The 26,212-nt window shown below is 38.1% G+C and overlaps 1 pseudogene; it reads left to right on the top strand.

Moving 5' to 3' along the window:
• The first annotated feature begins 13,738 nt into the window (after positions 1 to 13,738).
• LOC103347996 (ubiquitin carboxyl-terminal hydrolase 5 pseudogene) lies at positions 13,739 to 17,634 on the top strand (annotated as a pseudogene).
• The last annotated feature ends 8,578 nt before the right edge of the window (positions 17,635 to 26,212 follow it).

Raw genomic sequence — 26,212 nt, 5'->3', positions numbered from 1 at the left:
TTGTACAACAAAAACAAAGCCGGAGGCATCACAATACCAGATTTCAGGACATACTACAGGGCAGTTGTAATCAAAACAGCATGGTACTGGTACAGAAACAGATGGATAGACCAATGGAACAGAATTGAAACACCAGAAATCAATCCAAACATCTACAGCCAACTTATATTTGATCAAGGATACAAAACCAATCCGTGGAGTAAGGACAGTCTATTCAACAAATGGTGCTGGGAAAACTGGATTTCCACGTGCAGAATCATGAAGCAAGACCCCTACCTTACACCTTACACAAAAATCCACTAAACGTGGATTAAAGACCTAAATCTACGACCTGACACCATTAAGTTATTAGAGAACATTGGAGAAACCCTTCAAGATATTGGCACAGGCAAAGAATTTCTGGAAAAGACCCGGGAGGCACAGGCAGTCAAAGCCAAAATCAACTATTGGGATTGCATCAAATTGAGAAGTTTCTGTCCTGCAAAAGAAACAGTCAGGAGAGTGAAGAGACAACCGACAGAACGGGAAAAAATATTTGCAAACTATGCAACAGATAAAGGGTTAATAACCAGAATCTACAAAGAGATCAAGAAACTCCACAAAAACAAAACCAACAACCCACTTAAGAGATGGGCCAAGGACCTCAATAGACATTTTTCAAAAGAGGAAATACAAATGGCCAACAGGCACATGAAAAAATGTTCAAGGGAAATGCAAATCAAAAGCACAATGAGGTTTCACCTCACCCCGGTTAGAATGGCTCACATACAGAAATCTACCAACAACAGATGCTGGCGAGGATGTGGGGAAAAAGGGACACTAACCCACTGTTGGTGGGAATGCAAACTGGTCAAGCCACTATGGAAGTCAGTCTGGAGATTCCTCAGAAACCTGAATATAGCACTACCGTTTGACCCAGCCATCCCACTCCTTGGAATTTACCCTAAGGAATTTAAATTGGCAAACAAAAAAGCCATCTGCACCCTGTTTATTGCAGCACAATTCACAATAGCCAAGATCTGGAACCAACCTAAATGCCCATCAATGGTAGACTGGATAAAGAAATTATGGGATATGTACTCTTTAGAATACTATACCGCAGTAAGAAACAATGAAATCCAGTCATTTGCAACAAAATGGAGGAATCTGGAACACATCATGCTGAGTGAAATAAGCCAGACCCAAAGGGACAAATACCATATGTTCTCCCTGATTGGTGACAACTGACTGAACACAAAAAAGGAAACCTGTTGAAGTGAAATGGACACTATGAGAAATGGTGACTTGATCAGCATAGCCCTGTTAATGAACAACTTAATACATTATCCCTCTTAGTAGTTTTTTTTTTTTTGTCTGTTCTACTTAATATGACTGGTTTAATTCTGTAATTAATACACAGTTATTCTTAAGTGTTGAAATTTAACTGAAATGTGATCCCTGTTAAACATAAGAGTGGAAATAAGAGAGGGAAGAAATGTACAATTTGGGACATGCTCAAGCTGACTTGCCCCAAATGGTAGAGTTAGAAACATACCAGGGAACTCCAATTTAATCCTATCAAGGTGGCATGTACCAATGCCATCTCACTAGTCCAAGTGATCACTTTCAGTTCACAATTGATCATAATGAAAGTTCTAAGAGTCAAAGGCATCACATAAACAAGTCTAGCGCCTGCTAATACTAACCAATATAATAAATAAAGGGGAGAGTGATCCAACATGGGAAGTGAGATACTCAGCAGACTCATAGAATGGCGGATGTCCTAAACAGCACTCTGGCCTCAGAATCAGCCCTTAAGGCATTCCAATCTGGCTGAAAAGCCCATGAGAGTGTTTCAGGCATGGAAAGCCAAGACACTCTGGCAAAAAAAAAAAAAAAAAAAAAAAAACACAAACCTAAATGAAAGATCTCTGTGAGTGAGATCCCAGTGGAAAGAACAGGTCTTCAAAGAAGGAAGTACCTTTCTCTGAAGGGAGGAGAGAACCTCCACTTTGACTATGACCTTGTCTGAACAAGATAAGAGTCGGAGAACACAAGGGGCTTCCATAGCCTTGGAAACTCATGACTGGAGCCTAGGGAGATTACTGATGCCATAAACAGGAGTGTCAATTTGTAAAGTCAACAACAGGAGTCACTGTGCACTTACTCCTCATGTAGGATCTCTGTCCTTAATGTGCTGTACATTGAGACTTAATGCTATAATGAGTATTCAAACAGTATATTTCACTTTGTGTTTCTATGGGGGTGCAAACTGTTGAAATCTTTACTTAATGCATACTAAACTGATCTTCTGTAAAAAAAAAAAAAAGAAGAAGAAGAAATTATCAATTCCCAACTTGTCTCTCACTGGGATTAAACATGACAATAGGTCTTATCTGATTTCATCATCATTTAAAAAATCATCTATTATTTTTCACTTTATGTTTCTGTGTGGGAGCAAACTGTTGAAATCTTTACTTAATGTATGCTAAACTGATCTTCTGTATATAAAGAGAATTGAAAATGAATCGTCATGTGAATAGAAGGGGAGAGGGAGTGGGAGAGGGGAGGGTTGCAGGTGGGAGGGACGTTATTGGGGGGAAGCCATTGTAATCCATAAGCCGTACTTTGGAAATTTATATTCATTAAATAAAAGTTAAAAAAAAAGAAAAAAAAGAAAGTAAAAAGAAACTTTGAAAATCATTTAAAAATGTGTGAAATTTCATTTAAAAATTTTTAATTTTAATTTTGAATTAGTTTTTAACAGAATCAATGTGTTCAAGTCTTTTGTGTATACACCTGGCAGTGAGACTGCTGGATCATATGGCATGTTTATTTCTAGTTTTATAAGAAATCATACTGTTTTCCACAATGGTTGCACTAATTTATATTCCCACCGACACTGTATAAATGTTCCCCTTTGCCCACATCCTCACCAACATATTTTCTCTCTGTGTTTTATATTTTAGCCATTCTGACAGAGGTGAAGTGATACCTATTTGTGGTTTTGATTTGCATTTCCCTGATGACTACTGATGCTGGGCATTTTTTTTCATATATTTTCTGGCTATTTTTATTTCTTTTGTTGAGAACTGTCTATTTGTTGTCTGTTGTCCATTTCTCAACTGAATTGGCTTTGATTGTTAAAATTTTTTTTCCTTAAAGATTCATTATTTATTTGAGAGAGAAAGAGAGAGAGAGAGAGAGAGAGAGAGAGAGAGAGAGAGAAAGGAGTTATCTTTCATCAGCTGATTCACTTCCTAGATGGCTGCAATGTGCAATGGCTGGAGTTGGGCTGGTATGAAACTAGGACCTGGAGCTTTTTCTGAGTCTCCTATGTGTCAGGAGCATAAGGACTTGGGCCATCATCTACTGCTTTCCTAGACACATTAGCTGGGAGCTGGATTGGAAGTGGAGCAGCTGGGACTTGAAGCGGCAGCTATATTGGATGCCAGTACCGCAGGCTACAGTTTCACCTGCTATGCCACAGTGCTGGCCCCTGTTGTTGAGTTTTTTAAGTTGCTGATATATTTAGGTTATTGATCCTTTGTCAGACAGTTGGTTTGCGAAGATTTTTTTCCCATTCTGTTGGATGTCTTTTCACCTTGTTGATCATTTCCTTTGCTGTACAAAAGCTTCTAAGTTTGATATAGTCCAATTTGTTTAGTTTTGCTTTTGTTGCCTGTGATTCGGGGTCTTGTTCAAGAAGTCATCCCTTACATCCATTTCTTGGAGTGTTTCCCTTATGTTTTCTTGCAGCAACTGCATAGTCTCTGATCTTAAACTTAGGTCTATAACCTATTTTGAGTTGATTTTTGAATATGGTGAGAGGTATGGATCTAATTTCATTCTTTTACATATATATTTTTTTTTTTCAGGCAGAGTGGACAGTGAGAGAGAGAGAGAGAGACAGAGAAAGGTCTTCCTTTGCCGTTGGTTCACCCTCCAATGGCCGCCGTGGCCAGCACACTGCGGCTGGCGCATTGCACTGTTCTGATGGCAGGAGCCAGGTGCTTCTCCTTGTCTCCCATGGGGTGCAGGGCCGAAGGACTTGGGCCATCCTCCACTGCACTCTCTGGCCACAGCAGAGAGCTGGCCTGGAACAGGGGCAACCGGGACAGAATCCGGTGCCCCGACCGGGACTAGAACCCGTTGTGCTGGCGCCGCAAGGTGGAGGATTAGCCTAGTGAGCCGCGGCGCCGGCCTACATATATACATCCAGTTTTGCCAGCACCATTTGTTGAAGAGACTATCCTTACTCTATTGTGTGGCCTGAGCACTTTTGTCAAAAATCAGTTGGATATATGTGGATTAATTTCTGGGATCTGTATTTTGTTCCATTGATCTATGTATCCGTTTTAATGCAAGTACTAAGCTATTTTAATTACTATAGCTTTGTAGTATGCTTTGATATCTGGCATTATGCCTCAAGCTTAATTTTCCTTTTAAAGTTCGCATTGGCTATTCTGGGTCTTTTGTGATTCCATATGAATTTTAGGATTGCTTTTCCTAATTCTGTAATGAATGTCATTGGCATTCAGATAGTGATTGTATTGAATATGTAGGTTGCCTTACGTAGTATAGACATAGTAAAGATATTGTTTCTTCTGACCAAGGAATGAGCAAGGAATATCTTTCTTTTTTTGTGTCCTTGATGATATCTTTCAGCAATGTTTCATAACTTTTATTACAGAGATCTTTCACTTCCTTGGTTAAGTTTATTCCTATATATTTGTTTTCTTTTGTGAATGGGATTTCTTTCTTGATTTCTCTTTCTGTGAGCTCATCATTAGCATACAAAAAGCTAATTTTTGTATTATTATTTTGAAACCTGCCACTTTACTGAATTGGTTTATCAATTATAATAGCATTTTGATGAGTGTTTTTGTTTTTCAAGTATATCATCAAGTCTTTGGCAAACATGGACAATTTACTTCATCTTTCCCAATTTTGATGCCCTTTATTTTTCTTTCTCCCCTAATTGCTCTTGTAAAACTTCTAGTACAATACTGAATAAAAGTGGCAAAAGTGGATATTGTTGTAGTGTTCCAGATCTGATGGGAAATGATTTAGCTTTTCCCCAGTCAGTATGATATAGGCTTGTGACATATAACCTTTATAATGTTGAGTAATGTTCCTCTATACCTAATCTCTGGAGGGTTTTTTATCATTAAGTGGTGCTGAAACTTATTAAGTGCTCTTTCTGAATCTACTGAGATGACCTTATAGTTTTTGTTCTTCATTCTATTGATGTGATTCATGTTGCTTATTAATTTGTGAATGTTGAACTATCCTGGCACTTTTGGGACAAAAACCCACTCGATCGTGATGTGTGATATATTTTAGGTGGTTTGGGATTTGATTTGCTAATATTTTGTTAAGAATCTTTGCACATATGTTCATTTAAGATATATGTTTGTAGTTTTCTATGTTGTTTGATATAAAAGTAATGTTGGCCTCATTAAGAGTTTGGCACAGTTCAATTCTATTGAACATTTTGGAATAGTTTGAAGAGTACTGGAGTTACTTCCTCTTTGAATGTTTTGTAGTATTCAACAGTAAAGTCATCGGATCCTGGATTTCTCCTATATGGAAGACTTATGATTACTGCTTCAATTTCATTGCTTGTTATGGGTCTGTTTAGGTTGTTTGTATCTTCTTAATTATTGTAGGTTATGTGAATCCAGGAATTTATTCATTGCTTGAGATTTTCCTGTTTATTAGCATATAGTTCTTTGCAGTAGTTTTTTATGATCCTATGTATTTTAATGGTGTTGGTTGCATTGTCTCTTTTTTCATCTCTATATTTATTTGAGTTTTTTCTCTTGCATTCTTTGTTATTCTGACTAGAGGTTTATTATTTTGTTTATATTCTCATAAACAGATTTTTTGTGGTTGATATTTTGTGCTGTGTTTTCTGTTTCTCACCTCCTGCTAATTTGGGGTTTGGTTTGTCCTTATTTTTTCTCGTCTTCAAGATGTGTCATTAGAGCTTTAGTTTGATACATTTCTCTCTCTCTCTCTCATTTTTTTAAAAGATTTATTTATTTATTTGAAAGAGTTACATAGAGGTAGGAGAAGCAGAGAGAGAGGTCTTCCATCTGATGGTTCACTCCTCAATTGGCCGCAATGGCTGGAGCTGTGCTGATCTGAAGCTAGGAGCCAGGAGCTTCCTCCGGGTCTCCCATGCAGGTGCAGGACCCAAGGAGTTGGGCCATCTTCCACTGCTTTCCCAGGCCATAGCAGAGAGCTGGATTGGAAGTGGAGCATCCGGTTCTCAAACCAGCACCCCTATGGGATGCTGGTGCTTCAGGCCAGAGAGCAGTAACCCGTTGTGCCACAGTGCCGGCCCCATCTCTCTCTCTCTTTTTAATGTAGTACTTAATGCAATAAACTTCCTTTTAAATACTGCTTTGGTTGTGCCACACGGGTTTTGATATATTGTGTTTTCATATATTTCAAGAAAGTTTATTTCCTCTTTAATTTCTTCTATGACCCATTGATCATTTAGTAGCATGCTGTTTAACTTCCAAATATTCATGAGTGTTCTACTGTTCTTGTTGCTGATTTCTAGTTTTATTCCTTCATGGTCTGAGAAGATAAATGGTATGATTATGATTTCAGTGTTTTTAAGTTTGCCAAGTCTTGATATGTGGCCTAATATGTGGTCTATCCCAGAAAATGTCCCATGTGTTGATGAGAATGTGTATTCTGTAGTTGTTTGGTGAAATGTTCTGTAAATGTGTGTTAGGTCCATGTGTTCAATAGTATGTTTCAACTATGATGTGTCTTTATTGATATTTTTTTGTCTGGATGATAGGTCCATTGATGACAGTGGGGTGTTAAAGTACCCAATATTATGGTATTGGAGTCTATTTCTCCACTTAAGTCTAGTAATATTTTCTGTGTATATCTGGGTGGTCTTGTGTTGGATGCATATGTATTTATGACTGTTATGTCTTTCTTGCTGAATTGAACCTTTTATCAAGATGTAATGTCCTTTATCTCTTTTTACAGTTTTTGATTTACAGTCTGTTTAATCTGATATGAGGTTGTTACACCTACTCACTTTTGGTTTCCATTTGCCTGTTAAAATCTTTTTCCAAACCTTCACTTTTAGTCTGTGTATTTCTTTGTGAAGTGAGTTTCTTATTGAAAATAGGATGTTAGACCCAAATGAGATTCAAGGGCAAGGAATAAATTCCAATGTTTATCTGTCCTTTGGGCAGTGAGCAAGAATGGCTGACGCTTATGTCTTTGTTCCATCAGATATTATAAAATGTTGAACAAGTTAGATATTAGTATATACTTACCTGTGTTGGCTATAGAAAAAAGTATGAGAAAAGTTTCTTTGTGTCGCTCCCCCTCTTCGGGGAGGAACGACACTAAACCCTGCGTTGTTCTTTTGTCTGCTCGGCCCTCCCCGGGTTTGCTGCTGGTTCTTCCTGGGTTGGCTGCCTATCCTTCCACCTCCATGGAAGGGCGGCTCCCCCTGCCACTTTCCCCACTTCCGCGGGGGAGCGGCACACCTCCGGCCGGCTCTCTTGGGGGCTGCTCAGATGTTCCTCAGGTGTTCCTCTTAGATGTTCCTGGTGCATGTTGGCTCTCTCCTCCTTTATAGTCCTCTTCCACCAATCCCAACTCTGCTACCCACATGCCAAGTATGCTGCTCTCCTCCAATCAGGAGCAGGATCAGCTCCTGCAGCTCATCACTCAAGTTGGCGAAAGGCAGCTGCGTAGAAGCTGTTTACTCCTCTCTCAGCGCCATATTGTGGGAGAGCAGATGCATAGAATAAGTCTTAATTCCAGTAACTTAGTCTAGTCTGAGTTGCTCCCCACACTTTGTATTAAAATACTATGAATTTAAGGAATTAAAATCAATGTTTCTAAAAAAGATTGAGTTTTAAAGTAGCTTCATACTTCATATTTTTACTGGGGATTCATGAAGTTCATTTGAATACATTGTTTCCAAACAACAGATTATTGTGGAAGTATGATTTATATCAAGTTCCCAAGACTTTAGACAATGCCCCATTTACTGAACTCATATATGTATTATTTGTAATTCCTTAACTTAATACTTACAGAGAAACTTATTTCTTTACATATAAGGCCACATTTACATGTAAGGAAATCAGTCCAAGGAGACCAAGAAAAATGATTTAGTTATATGACTTAAAAGATGCATAGGTCTAGGAAATTTGAGTTTAAATGATTCCTTGCTCTAGTCACAAATAGTCACATTTTATTTGTTCCTATATTTTTAAAGCTGTAATCCCATAAAGGCAACTACAGATTTCAGATTTATCTTGTTCAAGTGTAGAATTATACTGACAATTTTTAGAAGGTATTTATGAGACATTTAAGTTCAGCCATCTAGCTTTTGTACTTTTCTGAAAGGCAGCTAAAAGTAGTTCAATTGGTTTTTGATGGGGTGCGGTTTACCTCCTGCCACTCTACTCAGGTTAGAAAAAATGGCCTTCTACAGCTCTTAGAACTTGAGTTAGACTCTTCTGACACCTGTGTATAGATGTGCCCAGAGGCACATAATCCCAGATGTAAAGCCAGTTATAATATATTATGATAACAGAAAAAGTTGTGTCCACAACTTTACTTTATTAGCAGGGAGGATATTTATTCGTGCATTTTTCTCTTGTGGTTTTATAGGGACATGATGAGAATAACTTTCTGCATTTTCATTAATTACTTCACATTTCAGAATATCAAAAATCAAGAAGTTCAAGTTTTCTGACCTAAAGCAACAGCACAGCAGAACAGCTAAGCTAACTGCTTTCTGTAAGGGATCAAAACCTTTGAGATATCTTTGATGTCAGCTTATTCAGTGAGCTACATATAATATTGCTCATAGCACTTTTTATATCTCAGATTGTATACAGAGGTCCACAGTTCATATTGCAAAAATAATTTGCTAAATACCTTTGATCATTATAACACATTTCCATTTTTGGAGAACTCCTGCACTTTTATCATTTCTTCCAGTTTAGATAAAGATCTTACTACTCAACTTCATAAATGATTCTTGATTTCTCAAGTTACTTTCTTAAGTCTTTGGGAAACTTTCAATGTCCTTACTTCAAAAATCTTTAGGGATTTCAGTTTCCTAAATAAGAACAAAATCCTGCATTTCCTCACTGCAGAGTATTATTATTTAAATTCTATGTTATCCATGAAAATTTGATCTGCAAATTTACACATGAAGCTGTAATTATGCCTAATCTTAATAAATTTATCTTCTGTCATTTATTTATTTGAATTCTAAATCATCATACAGATTAGTTGAAATCTGAATACTAGAGTAAGCACTATGGGAAGCAATAAGTAAATAAAAATAGTAAAATATAGGGAGATTTATTTTGTGTTTATTGGATGGGGGCCAGCACTGTGGCTCACTTGGTTAATCCTCTGCCTGAGGTACCCGCATCCCATATGGATGCTGGGTTCTAGTCCTGGCTGCTCCTCTTCCAAGCCAGCTCTCTGTTGTGGCCCAGGAGTGCAGTGGAGGATGGCCCAAGTGCTTGGGCCCTGCACCCACATTGGAGACCAGGAAGAAGCATCTGGCACCTGGCTTCGGAATGGCGCAGCGCTGGCTGTGGTGGCCATTTGGGGCCATTTGGGGAGTGAACCAACGGAAGGAAGATCTGGTTTTTTTTTTTTTTTTTTTGACAGGCGGAGTTAGACAGTGAGAGAGAGAGAGATAAAGAAAGGTCTTCCTTCCATTGGTTTACCCCCCAAATGGCCGCTACGGCCAGCGCGCTGTGCCGATCCCAAGCCAGCAGCCAGGTACTTCCTCCTGATCTCCCATGCAGGTGCAGGGCCCAAGGACTTGGGCCATCCTCCACTGCACTCCCGGGCCGCAGCAGAGAGCTGGACTGGAAGAGGAGCAGCCGGGACAGAATCTGGCGCCCCAACTGGGACTAGAATCCAGTGTGCCGGCGCTGCAGGTGGATTAGCCTGGTGAGGCGCAGCGCCGGCTGGAAGGAAGATCTTTGTCTCTGTCTCTCTCTCTCACTGTCTATAACTCTACCTGTCAAATAATAATAACAAAAAAATAACTTGGATAGAACTTAAGTTTTAAAAAGGAAAATTTTAGAAATTGTCAATATTAATTCATCTCCTCATTAATATCAGAGATATAGGTTATTATGAGATTGTTCATATATTATTTTTTATAAATATTGTTTGTTATAAAATATTTCCTGTCTTTTAAATTTAATTATTTGCTCATAGTGATAAACTTTGAAATTTAATTCTTTTCATTGATGATACTAAAATAGATGGTACGGCATATGGCATGGCCAATGAATTGAGATTTCACAAACCATTTTCAATTTACATGGCATATATAAAATTCCTGTCATAGAAGTTGAGTGTGAAATCAACAAGCAAAAATAACAATGCCATGTTGTTTTCAAATGGTCATTTTTAGAACACTGAACAAGTATTTACACATAAGTGATCTGACTCCTAAGTCAGTCCTTTAATATAAAGTTAATTGTCATCAGAAAATGAATTTCTAAATGCAAGTTTAGATTACCTTCTAAAAATGAAATTGGGGAGAATGTTAATGTAACAGGCAAGATCATCGTGCTGCAGAAATGACAATATCCATGAAGCTGTCTCTAGCTAAATTATCAAAGTCTTTAGAAAATACAAAAATTTAATGAAGGGTGTGCTGCCTCCAAACATGACAGAAATGTGTATTGTCATCCAACTAAGCAGCATTTACTGATATTGGCATAAGGATCTGTGGGTAAATTTATAAATCATGGTCTGAAGAGCAGAAACTCACAGAATATTTGTGTTATTTTGCCTGTAATAGGTTTCCCTGATTGTCCAGGTCAAATATTTATTTATATATCTCTCCTTGAAGAAGGTTACCTGCAGCAGGTTGACATTATTTGATGCCATGGGCAATTAAAATAATCTAACATCTCTTTCTGTGTTCCCATGCTAACAAAATGATGTCCAATTTGGATAACACATCTGCTTAAGCTGTATGCTTCCAATAGGAAAGAGAAAGAATCTTTCAGGCATGTATATTATTTAAATCTTCTTAGGAATGATAGAATTATGAGCGTTTTTTTTTTTTTTTTGTAATATGACATTTAAAAATCTGTCATAGATAGTGAGAGTGAGTGACAGAGAGAAAGGTCTTCCTTCCATTGGTTCACCCCTCAAATGGCCACAATGGCAGGAGCTATGCCAATCTGAAGCCAGGAGCCAGGTTTTTTTATTTGACAGATAGACAGTGAGAGAGAGAGACAGAGAGAAGGGTCTTCCCTCCGTTGGTTCACCCCCAAAATGGCCACGATGGCTGCAGCTACGCAGATCCAAAGCCAGGAGCCAGGCACTTCCTCCTGGTCTCCCATGTGGGTGCAGGGGCCCAAGCACTTGCACCATCTTCCACTGCCTTCCCGGGCAACAGCAGAGAGCTGGACTGGAAGAGGAGCAGCCGGCACTAGAACCCAGCGTCCATATGAGATGCTGGCACCACAGGAGAGGATTAACCAAGTGAGCCAGGGCACCAGCCCCTTAGTTTTAATTTCATAGCACTTCTGCTCATGTACTTTACACTGGTATCATTGAAAGACATATTGTTGACTTTAACAGACTTGTATCTCTATTCCTTCATGTGATTACTTTTGGCTATACTACTGAAATGCCCTTGTGCCCATAATTCCAAATAATCCTTCTACAGCCAGCTATTTTAAGTTCAGGTATTTCAGATAAAAAGTACCCCTTCAATAACAGAGAGTTGTGAGACAGACATAATGATTTTATTACTTTGAGGTCCTATGGGTATATCCTGGGGACCCTAGGTCAATGCCTTCATTGGGGTCTAGAGTATTACAGAAGTATCCTATGAAGAATTTTAATCGGTTGGTTTAAAGCAAGTGGGTTCACAATTCAAAGAGGCCATGCTGTCTGAAAAGTTAAGACTGAGACATAGCTGCGCAGTCCATGCAGGGTGAAAGGGTTAGCTGGGTCAGTCAAGTAAATTGTGTCTAACTGATCCATAGGGAGGAAGTTGTATAGGGCAGATATCTGGAGCAACCACATTGAGGAAGGGGGAGAGCTATAGAGCTAGAAACTGCTAAGGGTAACTGAGCTCTGAAGAAACCTGTTTCTGGTAGGAGAAAGTTAAACATATTTAAAATTGGCACCAAGATAACATAAAATTATAAGAATTCACTACACCACCCCATATATATGACTTTACAAAGCCTCCCAGAGGCAAATAATCACCCCATTAACTTTCACTGTTTGTTTATGGCAGTTACCTTTGCCTACTGTCACAATTTCATACTGAACTCTCTATCCCAGTGTCCTAAAAGAGCTCTTAGTATAGCTACTTAACTTACTTATCAATTTTAATGAACAAATTTAAGATAACCACTTGCTAGGTTCAACTGAATAAAATGTTCAGCAATCATAACATAATGTTACAGTTTACTTTGTTCTAGAAATCCAAGATCATATTGTACTCTATATGTGCTATATGGTAAATTAAACTGCAGGAGTATATTTCATGGCAGAAAGAATTTAATAATAAATTACATGCATGGGTTAGAATTTTATTCAGAGCTACATAAAATCTGATTTTTCAGCAAAAGCTAAAATTGTAATGGTTTCACTTGGAGCATTTTACCATTCTTTCCAGGGATGAAAGGGTACCATACTCCCTAGGAAAAGTAAATAGAATGGTTGATTGTGCTTTTCTCTCTTAAAAACATTCTCTTTCTCCTCTCTCTCTCTCTTTATATATATAGATATAGATATAGATATAGATATAGATATACACACACACACATATATATATACACACCTATATATAAATATAAATGTAATTTGTTAGAATTTTCAAGTCCATTTGGGAGGGTAGAATGACATGGCATGAAAATAGAATGAAAAAAGTGCTATATAAACACATTATTTACTCATTTTAAAAACATGTTTATTTATTTGAAAGGCAGAGTAACAGAGAGAGAGGTGGTAGACAGAGAGTGAGACTAAGAATGAGAGAGGGAGAGATCTTCCATCTGCAGGTTCGGTCTGACATGACTTCAATGGCCTGAGCTAGGCAAGGCTGAAGCCAGGAGTTTCTTCTTGTCTCCTATGTGGTTGGCAGAGTCTCAAGTTCTTAGGTCATCTTCCATTGCTTTCCCAGGCCATTAGCAGGGAGCTGGATTTTAAGTGGAACAGCCGGGATATGAACTGGCACACATATGAGATGCTGGCATCACAGACAGTGGCTTACTTTGCTATGCCACAGAGCTGGGCCCTGCACAAAATATTATCTGTGCTGTAAAGAAAGTATGGTCCAAGTTTAGTGTGAGGGATCTTAGACAAGCTTAATAAATGTGTACTATTTTCCTATCCCATTTCAGACTCTGTTCTAGGCTTTGTTCTCTTGAGATTAACTAGCCTTATGGATCAATAGTAATTTAAGGATATGGTGATGAGTGCATGAAGGAGGTTCTTGGGACAGCTGAACAACATTTCTGAAGTTAGAATTTTAGATAAAACTATGACACAGTACAGTGTACTTGGACAGGAAGTAAAGGTAGAAGGCCCATCATTGGAAGAATCCAGAGATTTTAGTTTAAAATTAATGTTCCCGAACCAAGAAGGGTCTTTATAAGATGTGCTTGAAAAGTCTAAGAATGTGTGTGTGTGTTTGTAAATGTTTTAAGAGAGAAAGGCATTATATGTAATTCTCTCTCTCTCTCTCTCTCTCATGAGTTCACTTACTTGTGAAGCTCTGTTATTAATCTTGTCTCACCCCAGCAGCAGTTGTCTTAGCCAGCTCTGCTGATTTATTGTCATGGATCACAGTAAATGTGATTATATCAGAGTGTTAAATGATTGGGGAGCTCAGTTTGTTGCTCTGGGTTGTCCCTGCAGCTTTACAATTACTTCACCCAAGCTTAACTATACTTTTCCAAGCTTGTTTTTCCCTGTGCAGTTATGTCTCTTGCTCCTACATTTTTTTCTACATGGTTATATGATAAGTACAACTGTTTTAGGTCAAAAAGCACATTCTGCCTTCTAGTCATCAGGACTCTTAAATAGCATGAGGATTCAGACAACTTTTTCATAGGTCCAGGCTGAGGAATTCACAGCACACACAGCTTTGTGGAAGTTGCTTTGATACATTCTCTATCAAACATTGCATGCCCAGCTAGCTGCTTGTCAATCTGTGTCCTCTATTTCTCCTTATTTTTCCAGAATTGAGTTCGTAGGATATATAAATATGCTAAATGGTAAAATATGCAGAGCGAATTCTGGAAAAAGACTGTGGTGTATTAGATGACAGAAGAAACTGATCAAACAACTAAAATAAGAAAAGTAAAAAATACCAAAAACACACAAACAAACCTTCACCAGGCTGAAATTACAAAATAAGGCCAACTGTATGCTCCAGATAATTCAGCCCAAACAAAATCAAAGCAGGTGCCAGGAGATAATGAACAATCCTTTTCCGGAGAGGGTTGTGTGATGTTTCAGAGTTCAGGGACCTAGTTTTGTGGTCATAAGTTGTAGTTATTCATTTCTTTGGCCCTAATTCCCCTGTTTTAAGTTTCTTTTAAATTTATTTCATTTTTATTTGATACATAGCAAAAATGGTAGAGAGACAGAGATCTTCCATTTGTGGATTTACTCCTCAAATGCCTGCAATTGCTGAGTGTGGGCCAGTCTGAAATCACCTAGAACTTAGTCTGGGTCTCCAATGGGCATTGCAGAGATCTAAGTCCTTGAGTCATCACTGCTCCCTTGCTTGTTGTGCATTAGCAGGAAACTGAAGTTGGAAACAGAGCTGGGACTTGAACACAAGCACTCCCATATAGGATGTGTGTGTCTCAAGTAACATCTTAACCATTGTGCAAATGCAGTGTGCGAACACCTGAGCCTAATTAACACTGATGTGATTAACATAACCTTGATATTTTGTTAACATAACATAACGTGACCTTGATTAAAACTGATTGCTCTAATATGAGGAAGATCCCTCTCCACAGGCAAAAAGGGTATAGAGGGAGGATTAGACAGAAAAATGGGACAACAAATGAGAATCCATTGCTTTGTTACTGGCAGCAAGAACTATAGAGGAAGAACCAAATCCTTCCCCAAACTCAGTCCTCATTAACCTACTTCCTATCACAGAAAATTTGTGTCTTTAACTCCCTCTTTTTCTTCCTCTACTCCTACTTTGTTTTCCTACTTACACACCACTTTAACTTATTTTTGGTATGAAGGAAAATCAATCATTAGGGTATTATATTTCTTTTTACTGTGGCTTCTTTATGGTAGGTCTTTTGATCTTAATAATTAGAACTTGAATCTTTTTACTTAATGATATGTTGTTGAAAGAGCAAAATATTTCAGTTGGTGGATCAAATTATTGATATGCCATAAATTAATAATCCATATATTATCTTGATCAACATGCAAAAAGTAGCTTTAAAAGAATATGTGGAGTAATTTATTTCAGACTATTGTCTTTCATCAGAAAATTTGAAGCGGCATCAACTTGTATCCAGAAGATTAAAAGAAAATTAAAGTATAAGCTGCATAGTATAAGAAATGAAATATCCTGATAAAATAAAGTGAGTTGAAAACATTTCTGGCATAACCAAGAAATTATTTTTTTTGAAAATGCCAGGAATACCAATATAGAACGTAAAATACACTGTAAGGCAAAATTGTATTCACTGAAAACAAGATAATTGAAATGAAGCCAGGTTGAAGGAGCCAGGAACTCCTTCAAGGGAAATCCAAATACTCGGGATATCATCTGCTGCCTCCCAGGCACATTAGCAGGAAGCTGGACTGGAATCATGGGATAGCCAGACTCAAGTCAGGCACTCCAAATGTGTATGTCCCAAGCAGCTGCTTAACTCAGTGTATCATAACACCTGCCCCAATTATTGGTTTTGAAAATGGATGGATGAAGTTATAAACAAGGAAATTCAGATAACTTACAGAAACTAACAAGGATCCCAGTCCCTGAGGCTGGAGACTGGGACCACAAAGACGAGTGCACCTTCTCCTTCGATATGCCACAGTCTGAGGGCAGCCTCCACATCCGCATGAACACATTCCTGGGCTTTGGGAAGCAGTAAGTGGAAAGACACTTTAACCAGACAGTCCAGAGAGTCTACCTGCACCTGCGGCAGACACAGCATCCAAAAGAAGAGGATACTACTGCAGGCACTGGAGATCTGCCTCGCAAGAAGCCCACCCTGCTGGCTATCGGTATGGAAGACGGCTTTGGCCTCACTGGGGAGAAACATGAATATGATGAGGATGTGAAGATCGTCATTTTGTCAGATTATCTGGAGATGTCCCAGGACGGGCTAGCGGGCTGCCTGACTTGTCAGAGACTAGGTGACCAGTGCGGTGGAGGCCCTGCTGTCAGCTGACTCAGCCTCCTGCAAACAAGAGTTGCAGGCATAGGAAGGGTAAGACCAGCAGGTGTCCAAGCATGCCTTCAAACTCAAGCAGCTGGACAACACTGCCCACATTCTCCCCTGTGGCTGGAAACGCTTCAAGTGTGACATGAGAGAGAACCTGTGGCTCAACCTGCCAGATGGGTCCATCCTCTGTGGCCGGTGTTACTTCAAAGGCAGTGGGGGCAATAAGCATGCTTTGGAGCACTATAAGGAGACAGGCTACCTGTTAGCCCTTGCTGGAGCTGGTTTGCACCCAGATGACCTTCAGCTCCCACCTGGAGGCCTATGGGGCCCCTGAGCAGGTAGATGACTTCTGGAGTATAGCCCTGCAGGCCAAATTTGTAGCTGTCAAGAGCACATGGTTCACCTCATTCCCAGACTACCTGGTAATCCAGATCAAGAAATTCACCTTCAGCTTGAACTTGGTGCCTAAGAAACTGATGTGTCCATTGAGATTCCAGAGGAGCTGGACATCTCTCAGCTGAGGGGCACCAGGCTGTAGCCAGGAGAGGAGTTGTCTGACATTGCCCCACCCTTGGTTATGTCGGATGAGCCCCAAGAGCCCTTGCTGGATGACTTGGTCATCAACCAGCTGGTGGAAATGGACTTTCCTATGGATGCCTGCCACAAAGTTGTCTACTACACAGGCAACATGGGCTGAGGCTGCCATGAACTAGGTAATATCGCACATGAATGATCCAGATTTTGCAAATCCCCTCTTCCTACCTGGATCCAGTGGGCCTGGCTCCATAAATGCAGCAGCTGAGCCCCCACCAGAGGATTGTGTGACTACCATCATCTCCAGGGGCTTCTCCTGGGACCAAGTCCTGAAAGCCCTGCAGGCCACAAACAATAGTTTATAGTGGGCTGTGGACTGGGTCTTCAGTCACATTGACAACTGGATGCTGAAGCTGCCATGGACATCTCACAGGGCCGTTCAGCTGCTGACTCCATCTCTGAGTCTATGCCAGTGGGAACTAAAGTCCAGGATGGGCTTGGAAATTATCAGCTCTTCACCCTCATTATTCGCATGGGCACCTCTACTATGTGTGGTCACTACATCTGCAACATCGAGAAGGAAGGCAGATGGTTGATCTACAATGACCAGAAAGTGTGTGCCTCCAAGAAGCCACCTAAGGACCTGGGCTACATCTACTTCTACCAGACAGTGGACAGTTAAGAGCTTGCCCTCATCCCTTCCACTGAGGGCAGGGACTGGCCGCCTGGCATGAGGGATAGAGGCTGTGGGACGGACTTAAGGCCCCCTACTCTGTACTCTTTTTCTTTTTGTCCCCAGCATCTGGAAGGAAGCTGGAGGCCACAGGAGAATAGCCAAGAGGAGGAGCACTCTGTAGACTCGGGGGAAAGAGCAAGGAGGGGACAGGAGGGGGCTGTCTGCCTGTCTGTTGGAGTCTTTGTTGCTTCCCAGCCCTTGAATCCAGTGCTCTGCTTCTCTGTGCCATCTTGACCAGCCCCTTGGTATGGAGGGGGAGGGTCTTGTGTGTATGTGAGTGTCTGCGGGTGACAGTGTGAGTGGGTGGATGTGGATGTAGCTTTGTGCATCCCCTTACAGGGGATGTGGGCCTGTGACTCCCCTCCCCCTTTGTGTTTTCCCCAGTGTGGTTGGGCAAGAAGGGATATGAGGGACATGGAAACCCCCCACCTTGCCCTCCTGTCTCAGTCCTCCATCCTGTCTTTTCCTTGTCCTTCTCTGGAAAATGCCAAAATACAGGAAGTGAATAAAAGTAGTGACTAAAAAAATTTAAAAAAACAAAAATTTTTTTTAAAAAACAAAGGCAATTTTTGATATGGATTCTCCCTTAGAGTTTTCCTATCTTGCACACATACCTAGGCTGCTGACCAAGGTCCTGAAACATTAAAATCATTATGCATTCAAAGCTATAATTGTAACTGCTGCCCTTACTAAAATACATAAATCCATGTCTGCATATATGTCCTCTTCCACCATTTGTACTGATATAACAAAAACACCATGAACTAGGTTGTTAATAAACAATAAACATTGCTAGAAGCTGGGAAGTCCAAGATCAAGACAACAGAAGATTTTTGTCAGATCAATCCCCATTCCTAATAATTAGTGCCTTTGTGTAGTGTCTTCACCTGGTGGAAGAAGAAAACAAGCTCTTTGAGCCTTTTTAAAATAAGGACATTCATCCCATTCATGAGAAGGGGGCTCTCATGACCAAGTTACCTATAAAAACCCTACTTCTTAATACCATAACATTGAAGATTACAAACTTTGGGTGAACACAAACATTCATATCACACTGCCTAGTAAATTCTCTCTACCTATCATCTACTCTTGTGTGGGGAGCAACTCAGACTAGACTAAGTTACTGGAATTAAGACTTATTCTATGCATCTGCTCTCCCACAATATGGTGCTGAAAGGGAGTAAACAACTTCTACGCAGCTGCCTCTCGCCAACTTGAGTGATGAGCTGCAGGAGCTGATCCTGCTCCTGATTGGAGGAGAGCAGCGTACTCGGCATGTGGGTAGCAGAGTTGGGATTGGTGGAAGAGGACTATAAAGGAGGAGAGAGACAACATGCACCAGGAACATCTAAGGGGAACATCCGGATAACATCTGAGCAGCCCCCAAGAGAGCTGGTTGGCGGTGTGCCGCTCCCCTGCGGAAGTGGGGAAAGTGGCAGGGGGAGCCGCCCTTCCACGGAGGTGGAAGGATCAGCAGCCAACCCGGGAAGAACCAGCAGCAAACCCGGGAAGGGCAGAGCAGACAAAAGAACAGCGCAGGGTTTAGTGTTGTTCCTCCGCGAAGAGGGGGAGCGACACTCTTGCATGCCAAATCCTGTCAGTTTTTTCAGTAGTAGGTACTAATGACTTTGCCTTTTTTTCTGAAAACATTGCCTCAAGTTTCCAGTGTAAATCTATTCTCATTCTACGTTTAGTCTACACCATTGCTTTTGGCCTGATCCATCTAAATTCATCAGGGCAGTTGGTCAAAATGCATTCCATACCACTGGTGGTATTGGTTTAGGGAAAAACTAACAATTAAAGCTCTTTCAATGATATATTTTTGATTTATTTAAAAAGAATATCACAGAAAGGATACTTTATCCATAAAATTTTCTAGACTTAAAATTCAAAAGTTTTCACAGTTGTTAAATTTTTGATGAATTACATTTCCTGTGAAGTATATTTTATACCTCACTAACTTGGATGAAATTTAGAAGTAAAAGGACACAACACATCCATGCAGCTTTTTGTTTGCATTAAACTATCCTTAACTGATTAAATTGACCATAAATGTCTATAATTATAGTTAACTTTTGAATGGAAACAATAAAAGAATTAAACTAGAATTTTTACTATATATCTCTCATGCTTATCTCTTAGAAATTAAAATCTATTTACACATTGTTAATAGTCTTCTTTAATATTCCCCATTAAAAATGTTGCTAGGTAATAAGATAATTTCATATAGAAATAGTTTCTGTTTTCCTAATGATTATAATAATTTCTATGTGAAAATATTATTTATGTAAGTATATTAATGTGTTTTATTGAATATAATATTATTTGCACATGAAAAATAAATTCTATATTCTTGAATATAGTTATTTCATTACAAATATCAAAAATCTTTTACTAACTAATCAGTAATGCATATCTTTCAACATATAACTGAAATGAACATTAGATCATCTTGAATCATTGCATCCATAAAATTATTGATCAAAGATTTTAATTTGTTATATGTATTAATTTTTCTTGAATACATTAGTGATAACTAAAATACAAATAAATTAAAATATTGAATGTAGAAATGTACTGATAAATCTTCATTTTTCTTTAGACTATTTCTACTTGGAGTAGTAATTGCATCAACTCTCAAAATTTATATTAACTTGTTCTCTGCATTGTCCCATAACATTGTTAGCTAAACCAACACTTGCCCATGAAAAATACAGTGGAATCTCGAAATTGCTGTTGAATCATGTTTGGGAGAACTTGAGTGGTCATAAGTATAATTAAATTATTTTTAGTTTTATAATTTACTTTTGAATAAATACCTTGTGTGACTATATATTTTCCCATTTGGAAAATGGTCTGGTGTCTTAATTATTAAATAAGCTAATGAATACATTTAAAATAGGTACAATGACTTGAGATAAGAGGAATGTACATTTTAGTAAATCTTTTCTTATTAAAACTTCTAATTAAAGGCTACACATTCTATATGTTATATTCTAAAAATGAAACATAACTCATTCATTCAACTTCTTGAGAAGTGCCAAGTTGTTGTTGGAATGAGATGTGGTTCTTTGGATTGTTTCTAGTACAAGTGCTCCATCCTAGGCACCTGGGGTTTCTGATTCCTTAGTTTTCTTCCAATCATTGTAAAGTTTACTTTATCATATCCTATATTTCCATGGCAAGATAATTACCTGACAGAATTCTATGGTCTCAGTGGAGATGTGTCATATCAAATTCTGGATCTTAGAATACTAGCTCCATTCAAAGTGTGACTCTACCAGTATCTCAACCCTTTTGCACATGGTCAAGATGTACATATGGGGGGGTGGTGGTTATTGTTATATGATTTGGTAACAGAAAATATGAGAGATCAGAGTTCTATTGGTCCAACAATACAGATGCTAGTGTGATTTTTAGGCATATCAGAGTAATGCTGATTAGTGTCTTACAGAAGCAAATCTATATTACTTGTAACATACTCTATGTATATAATTTCAGGAATTCAATCAATATGTCTATACCTTAAGTTTCCTTTCTATTATTACATACTAGAGATCAACTGCCCGACATCCTGGAAGATAGTTAACCACAAGTGAAATAATTTAAATATAATTATTTTGGGAATTTTGAAGGCAAATTCAAGTCAATGACAATATAAGATGATTTTGGAGTTAGCTGATGGTAAAATAAATCTTTAAAGTACATTTATGTCAATTACACACTCTATTTTTTGACCATGGTAACTACTCAAATCAGTCATCATCTAGCTCTAACACTTTGTGCATTTATTTTACCTACTTGTATGCTGAAAGCATTAGAAAAACATTACCTAATACAGACTTTAAAACTGAATTATTATTATTATATAGAACCTAAGATACACTTTCTAAACTGTAAGTTTACAGTTTATGCAAATTATTTCTATGTGATCAGAAGTTCTATTATCAGATTGTGTGCTATTGTGTGCTATTTAATGTTTCATATAATGGCAAATGCTCAGTTTTATTTTACTAAACATAGCAAGTATTAATGTGTAGGATTTCAGCTTCATAATGACCCTGAGAATGAATATTAATCACTTCTATAATATGTGGAAATCTCAGTTTAATAAAATTTTCATAAGTTAATTTTGTTCATTGGCAGCAGGGATTTATAAAACCTCCCATATGAACTGTAGCTTTTACAGAACTCTTTGTGCCTTATTGTGGTATCTTGGGATACAGATATTTAAAATTTGCTCTGAGTTTTTATATTATAAGGAAGCAATAAACAAGCTCTGTATTCTCCAAAGACGCAAAAACTATTTGCTTAGAAAGATATCTGATGCTGCTTGAAGTTCTATTTTCTAAGATTTATTTGAATTAGTAATAAAATTCCCACAGTGACAAATTCTTAAATCTGTGCTTTGTATGTATATAAAGAAAGGAGAAATTTAATTTTGTGTCTCTGTGTGGAGATACTGAACCAGAATAAACTTTGTTTTATTGATTTGATTTGTAAGCAGCTACTATCAAGATTGATATTTAAATCATATTTGGCTATTAATAATACTAGGTTGTTTTTCTTACGCTTTTTCTTCATAACATATTTTTAATAAACATCTATCCTCATTCTGGTATTATATGAAACTATATGAATATGATTAAAATACACTAAATGACTTTGAATTTCATAGTCATATGACAGTTAAAACATTGCCTAACTGGGGGCATTTTAGCATAATTTTTACATTTGCTGTGTGACTTATCAAAAATCTGTCAGTTAAAGAGGAAACTTTCTAATATTTCTATCTGTGTCATGCACTCTACAACTGCATCAGATTGTTATCTCTCCTTTGGCAAGTTTTCATTTAGGTGTTTAATCTCTTTCAGGATTTATAGCCATTTTTCTTCCATCAAATGCATGTACACTTGCTTTTGAGAGTCTATGGAAAACAGAATCTGAACCAATGATTGTAAAAATAAAATTCATATATTATTATTGTTTGTGTGTTTTATACTTTGATTTTTAGGCAATATGTGTGGGGAACCGCAGGCTGGCTACCTGTGGGAGCTTCTTCACTTTGCTGTTTGCATGGCCTGTTCTAACAACTTGTGCAAAACAAGTTAAGGAAGTGCTGGCTGTTGAGAAAAACAAGTCAAGGATGCGCTAACCACAGGATGTCCTGAAGACACAAACAACCCCGATGGAGCAAGATGAACTTTTGACCTGAGGCACTATGTGCCCTTCGACTTGATTGGACTGTGTCTGCATGGACTGCATGTGAACAGACTTGCCATTGGCTGGGAGCGTCCTGCTAGGGGAACCTAGGGTATATAATGGGGATAGGATTGTGTAGGGGGATGAGGGCTTGGCTTCTTTTCTTTTGCCTTGCATCTGGATGAATAAAGTTCCATGAGAACCGAGTAAGCAGCGATCGTGTCTTTACTATGCTGGACTCTCACGGGCGAGCGTCCGGCAATATGTTATTTTAATATTTTTTATATATATATATATCTTATTGAATTGAATTAGGATCTATAATTCTAAACCTGTTAACAATTTTATGCCATTTCTATTATATGATTTCTAATCCTATTTAGATTTTTATAATTCACACAATTATTGCTTATTGGTTGTATTTCACATTATTGTTACTATAGAGAGGTGAAAATAGTGTGAAATAGTCACTTGGCACAAAAACAATAATGTAAATTTATTTTATTTAAATGTACAGTTTTTTTTTGGACAGGCAGTTTTCTAACCAACTATGTGGTTTTAATTGTATGCTGTCACTGATTCTATCAGTATACCCTCAGATTCCAAGATTTGCTTAAACATATGTTTTAAATTCTTCCAACTATACAACATATAAATGCACTGTTTATTTTAATATTTTGAAAGAGGCTATAACAGATGGAAATGGTACTATCACTTGACCATGAGTAGCAGGTAGCTATGCCTGGGTCTACCTGAGCAAATTATTTTATATTTACCAGGTTACCCATCTTTTCAAAAGAACTGTCTTACAGATGGGTATTTCTCCCTTTGTCAGTGAATTCCAGCTATACTCACAGAACTAGCATAAACATGAAGAAATAATATCACACATACAGGCAGTCAAATGGTTTGCAATTGTAAAAATGCTCAGAAAACAGTCACAAATTAGATTTGGCAGAAACTGAAAATTATTTTAAACTTCTAAATTATATGTCAGTGTCATATAGATACCATGTTATTCTGACCCAGTGCAGTCATTTCCATTTATCTTGGTTATTTCAGCACATTAAAGTCAATAATGCAACTATTTATAAAGTATCGGTTCATCTACCTGACCCCATTTTTTTCAGTCTCCTCTGCTTAACAACTCAGGGAAAACTTTTTTCCAAAATGCAAAATTTAAAGAGACGTTCTTTTTCAAGTGAAAGAAATTTGATATTTTACTTTTTGAACAATAAATTTATTAAGAATCTACATTAAACTTCATGGTTTTTCAAGCATATCTCATTTAAACTCATAGGGGAAGAAATAACTCTGACTCCGAAATCCTTATATTTTCCAATACACCTTGCTGTGCAAAGGGAATGATTTTTGAAAAATTTTGGATATAAAATTATTTTTCCCCTATTTATTTTTTTTAACTTTTATTTAATGAATATAAATTTCCAAAGTACGGCTTATGGATTACAATGGCTTCCCCCCCCATAACGTCCCTCCCACCCGCAACCCTCCCCTTTCCCATTCCCTCTGCCCTTCCATTCACATGAGGATTCATTTTCAATTCTCTTTATATACAGAAGATCAGTTTAGCATACATTAAGTAAAGATTTCAACAGTTCGCTCCCACACAGAAACATAAAGTGAAAAATAATAGATGATTTTTTAAATGATGATGAAATCAGATCAGACCTATTGTCATGTTTAATCCCAGTGAGAGTCAAGTTGGGAATTGATAATTTCTTCTCTTTTTTTTTTTTTAACAGAAGATCAGTTTAGTATACATTAAGTAAAGATTTCAACAGTTTGCACCCCCATAGAAACACAAAGTGAAATATACTGTTTGAGTACTCGTTATAGCATTAAGCCTCAATGTACAGCACATTAAGGACAGAGATCCTACATGAGGAGTAAGTGCACAGTGACTCCTGTTGTTGACTTTACACATTGACACTCCTGTTTATGGCATCAGTAATCTCCCTATGCACCAGTCATGAGTTTCCAAGGCTATGGAAGCCCCTTGAGTTCTCCGACTCTTATCTTGTTCAGACAAGGTCATAGTCAAAGTGGAGGTTCTCTCCTCCCTTCAGAGAAAGGTACCTCCTTCTTTGAAGACCTGTTCTTTCCACTGGGATCTCACTCACAGAGATCTTTCATTTAGGTGTTTTTTTTTTTTTTTTTTTTTTTTTTTTTTTTTTTTTTGCCAGAGTGTCTTGGCTTTCCATGCCTGAAATACTCTCATGGGCTTTTCAGCCAGATCAGAATGCCTTTTGGGCTGATTCTGAGGCCAGAGTGCTGTTTAGGACATCCGCCATTCTATGAGTCTGCTGAGTATCTCGCTTCCCATGTTGGATCACTCTCCCCTTTATTTATTCTATCGGTTAGTATTAGCAGGTACTAGACTTGTTTATGTGCTCCCTTTGACTCTTAGTCCTTTTTTATGATCAATTGTGAACTGAAATTGATCACTTGGACTAGTGAGATGGCATTGGTACATGCCACCTTGATGGGATTAAATTGGAGTCCCCTGGTATGTTTCTAACTCTACCATTTGGGGCAAGTCAGCTTGAGCATGTCCCAAATTGTACATCTCTTCCCTCTCTTATTCCCATTCTTAAGTTTAATAGGGATCACATTTCAGTTAAATTTCAACACTTAAAAATAACTGTGTATTAATTACAGAATTTATTAATACAAATAGAACAGATCTCAAGCATTCCATAGGTACAGTTCCCAGAAGATAACCCATACTTCCCGTCCTCTCTCCTCCCCCCAAATTTCCCTTTCTCCCTCCCCCCTTTTCCTTTCATCTGTTTTTGTAAATACATAATTTTAATCCACTCTATATTCCTAGGCTTAATTCACCACTAACCATAATATTCAACAAGTAAAAGTAGGAAGACCACAGCTCCACAGCAGTATAAACAAGGGCTAAGAATGAAAATCATATCACAAAATGTTCTTTTCATTCATATACATTTTTGTATTCTATATTAACTATCACATATCAGAGACAACATATGATATTTGCCTTTTTGAGACTGACATACTTCACTAAGCATTAAGGTACTCTTCTAGGACAGCAGAGAAATGTCTATATTCCCTATTTATATGGAAGAATTTAGTTAACAAAAGTTTTCTTAAACTCAGACATTTACTCAACCTTCAATATAACTTTATAAGTACATTGACTGCTGCCATTGTTGGTCAGTCATGTAACAGTGAAGAGTAAATGTGCCTCTGTATTTAGCATAGCTAGGGAAGGGGAGAGGTAGGAAGGGGTGGGAAGGGGAGGGGAGAGGAGGGGAGAGATGGAGGGGAGGAG

The sequence above is a fragment of the Oryctolagus cuniculus genome, chromosome 1 (assembly GCF_964237555.1).
Source record: "Oryctolagus cuniculus chromosome 1, mOryCun1.1, whole genome shotgun sequence".
NCBI classification, from domain to species: Eukaryota; Metazoa; Chordata; class Mammalia; order Lagomorpha; family Leporidae; genus Oryctolagus; species Oryctolagus cuniculus.
The sequence above is the reverse complement of the archived record's forward strand: the minus strand, read 5'-3'. Positions and strand labels throughout refer to the sequence as shown.